Here is a 4254-nt window from a genome sequence, read left to right as displayed (position 1 = left end):
GGCCTGAAACAGCAGCCCCGGGCTCCCCAGTTCAACCCTGACTGTAGGCATGGACTTGTCCTCCCACAACCCCTCTCCATGGCTGTTCACCCTGTGGGTCTTATTCTAAAAGGGAAATAAAGCCTGTTTGAAATGAGCAATTTCAGTTCCCCTCAATATAATCAGCAACAATGAAGGGTGCAGCAGGGGGAAAGTAGTATGGCAGGCTGCACCAAAATTCCTCTCCTTTAAAGGGGAAGGAAACCTAGTTGGCGCAAAAACCCTCCCCCCCTCCCGTGTGTTGCCCACCCTCCCTCCTCCCCCCTGGCCTACCCGTCCCGCTGGGCAAATGCCCCTAACTTGTTACTTACCCTTCTGCGCAGGTCCAGTCCAGGGAGTTCACAGACGACATCTTCTTCCACGCGATCTTCTTCCTGCTTTGAACGGCGCATGAAAGTATATCCATCGACAGCACTCCAATTTTTCATTAAGACCGCCTTTATTGTTTGCAAAGCATTGCATAGCAGCATAGCAACACAGTGCAACGTTTCGAGTGGCACTCCACTCTTTGTCAAGCATAAAATTCAATAACCACATGGCTTTAAATAGCCTAAAATACACCGCCACCTAGTGTCAGACCATATTATAACATAGTATCATTAAAACATATAACAATGTTTCATTCTGCACATATTATTTTAATACAAATGTATCCATCATAGACCTTTACTTTATATTTCTTACATACAGAGTCTGTATAGTATAGACAATTGGCTTATCTGTCATATGGTACTGTCCATTCAAGGTAATAGCCCACTCCCGAGTAGACAGATGATTTGAATGAAACCTGCAAAAGATAAAATATTTTCTTTACAATTATTATTTAAATAAAAATGGACTCAGATCGTACTCCTGATTTAAACCCTGTGGGGACATGGTACCCAGTTTCTTTATCCAATGGGCCTCCTTACGTAGCAACTCCTTGCCACGATCTCCCCCACGTCTCCTCTTTGATACTGAGTCCAAAATTTGAAAACGCAGTTGACTAATTGTGTGGCCATTTTCGTTGAAGTGTTTGGCTACCGGCTGGTTCAATTTATTTCTAATATGGCTGACTTATGCTCTGTTAATCTATCCCTAATGCAACGTATGGTTTTCCCAACATATAATTTTCCACAGGGGCATTTTAAACTATACACTACATAGGTAGAAGCACATGTATAGAAACCTTTAATTGGGATACGGGTCCCTTTTAGGGGATGATGTATCCATTCACCTTTTACCACACTGCTGCAATGGTTATATCCACAGCATGGGAAGGTTCCATTTTTTTGTTTTTTCAAAAAGGTTTGTTTATACCCTGCAGACGGCGCATACACAGTAGGAGCATTTCGCCGGTACGATCTACTGCGCATGCGCCAAAAGTACTTTGTGACTTTTGGCGCATGCGCAGTAGATCCGTACCGGCGAAATGCTCCTACTGCGCATGCGCCAAAACGCCGTTCAAAGCAGGAACAAGATTGCGTGGAAGAAGATGTCGTCTGTGAACTCCCTGGACTGGACCTGTGCAGAAGGGTAAGTAACAAGTTAGGGGCATTTGCCCAGCGGGACGGGTAGGCCAGGGGGGGGAGGGAGGGTGGGCAACACACGGGAGGGGGGGAGGGTTTTTGCGCCAACTAGGTTTCCTTCCCCTTTAAGGCACTAACATCTTTTGTGAGCTAGAAGTATGCTAACATGTACACTCAGGGCCACTATCAGGGACAGTTGTCCCGGGCCCGCAGGATTTTGTGTCTAAGGGGGGGCCCAGCCATGCTTCACTTAAGGTCCCCATAGACGCAAAGATTTCTCTTGCCAAATGACGGATTTTAGCGAAGTCCGACCAATCCTTCGAAATTATCGTGCGGTTAGTGGGATTTGAACGATCGAACATCTTACGATTTTTCGGCTGACATCTGTCAGGAAATTGATCGGCCAGGTTAAAAAATCTTTGTCGGTCCCAGTGCAATCTATCTATGTTTGCAGGGCCAAGCAGGCAGCTCCCCTTTGTTTTCCTGGCAAATTGGTCTTTTTAGTTGATGGACAATTCGTACGATCGTTCCGAGATAATCGTGGTCTCACGATGACGATCGGATCTTTTTAAAAATCCAGCTTTACTTGATAAGTCGGACCCCCTGTCTTCAGCCTGCTGCACAGCAGCCCCGTGCACGGAAGCTTTTCTCCTATTAAGATTTGCTGTAACCTCATTGGTCTTTTAAGAATAACTCCCGGTAAATCTGCATTGGGATTGGATCCCCTTATCCAATCCCTGTACAGCGTTACCGGGGACTTATTCTTAAAGGACCACCAGGGTAGAGGAAATCTTAATAGGAGAAAAGCTTCCATGCTCCTATTTTGTGCAGCTGAAGACAAGGGGCCCGGCTAATTAAGTAAGTGAAGCATGGCCGGGCCCCCCTTAGACACTAAACCCTGGCAAGGAATTTTTTTAAAAATTTGGGGGGATCTGGCCAGTTTTTTTTTTTATTCTTGCAGGGGGGCCCCTGTTTACCAATGGCTTTTTATAACTTGTGGGGGGGGGGCCCAAGCCATCAAATTTTTTTTACTTGCACGGGGGCCCCTGATCACCAATGTTTTTTAAAAAAAAACTTTTATGGGGGGCCCTGGGGCCAATGTTTTTTTTAAACTTGTAGGTTGGCCTGACCATCAATAGCTTTTTATAACTTGTGTGTGTGTGTGGGGGGGGCTAAGTTTTTTAGCACTGATGTCTATGTGGTCTTTTAACTGTAGTGTGGAGTGGGTGGGATCTGGGGTGGGGCTTGGGGGCTGGGGACCAGGGGGCCCTGAACATTTTGTTGTACGGGGGCCCCGTGATTTCTAATGGCGGCCCTGCGTACACTCTGGATACTTTAGGGTTCACTTATGCTGAGAGTAACTTAGGCACCAGCATACAGTGGCACTGAGAGTCTGGCAGGGTCTCACAGACTGTAAAAAAGATTGCTCGGCACATGCACCTCCCCTGGGTTGCCACCTTTTAGTTCTGGCCCTAAAGGTCAGTTACGTAGAGGGTGGGGGCAGGCCAGAGAGGGGTTGTGTCGTTTCAGGGGCGGAGTCATGGAGTTTCGCCAGGAAGGGACTGCAGCCCTTGGATTAGGTGAGTAGGGGATCTGAGGCGGGCCAGTGGCGGAACAAGAGGGATTACAAATTTACCGGCTGATACATTGACTGTAAATTTGTAATACCGGCCCAGGCCTTGGCTTGGTTTAGTTAGCCTTTAATTTTACATAATTTGTTTCCTGTGCAAACCAGACCCTACTACATACATGTATTATTAGAAATGTATGTAGCTGTAGAGTTGCTTATGTAATGATACAATCAGTAGTGTAAACATCCCTGTCCTTACCGTTTCCAGATCCGTCTGTTGTCAGTGAGGGCAGGACAGATATACGTACAGATATCACTGCCGATTATCTGACAATGTACTGGGAAGAGAATGATATGATCAGTGTAACCACGTTATAACATATAAACGATACTTCTATACCCAGCAATTAGATATACACAAATACTAAACCAACCCCCAAATAAAACTGAACTAGGCCTCAGTCACAACAAAGTCACAGCTTCTTTAACCACGTTACAATTTAACCAGAAGGAAAGGCAACAATCACTGGAGCACTAAAAGTTACCCCCTTCAAGTGATTGTATTTACATACCTGATACTCCAGCCAGTGCTCCCAGTGTGAGAGTGGGCCAGTGGCCCCAGGACCCGCTCCCCTGTCTGTTCCAAGGGTGAAGGGAATGGGACAGACCCTGGAGGCCTCAGTCCGACCCTGGTTGCTCCTATCAGCAGGAAACTGCAACGTGAATCCTTTTGGATTAAAACCCTTGGCACAATTTCCCCCAATGGACTTAATGAATATTGCTCATTCAATTGTTTTCTAGATCAGCGCTGAATTCTGCTAAAACATTAGATCTGACTCCTATTGTGTCACCTGACAACTTTTTCTTTTCTAAATGTATTAATATGTTTCTATTGTCACCAATTTATTGATTCTTTTGTGATAATTACTGGTATGTTGGATTTTACCAATCAAGTGTTGTGTTGTCACTAGATGGGCGGGATTATATATGGTTTAAATTTTGTAACTTTATTGCTAAATTTTATATAAAGGTGCAAGACCATGAAACGTCGATGCGGATGCATTATATAACATATGCTAATAAGTAAATTATTGATTTCTAACACGGTGTGCGTGTAAACTTGGAACGCTCTATACT

The 4254-nt window shown here is 45.1% G+C and overlaps 1 long non-coding RNA gene across 1 annotated transcript; it reads right to left on the bottom strand.

The window, feature by feature from the left end:
• Positions 1-459: 459 nt before the first annotated feature.
• LOC121393605 lies at positions 460-4097 on the bottom strand. The gene is made up of 3 exons (XR_005961183.1): positions 3690-4097; positions 3377-3455; positions 460-826 (listed from the first exon to the last, which is right to left on the bottom strand). It is a non-coding gene; the product is annotated as an uncharacterized LOC121393605 (long non-coding RNA).
• Positions 4098-4254: the final 157 nt, after the last annotated feature.

This window comes from Xenopus laevis, chromosome 5L (assembly GCF_017654675.1).
Source record: "Xenopus laevis strain J_2021 chromosome 5L, Xenopus_laevis_v10.1, whole genome shotgun sequence".
Taxonomy (NCBI): domain Eukaryota; kingdom Metazoa; phylum Chordata; class Amphibia; order Anura; family Pipidae; genus Xenopus; species Xenopus laevis.
This window is presented reverse-complemented; position numbering and strand designations above follow the sequence as displayed.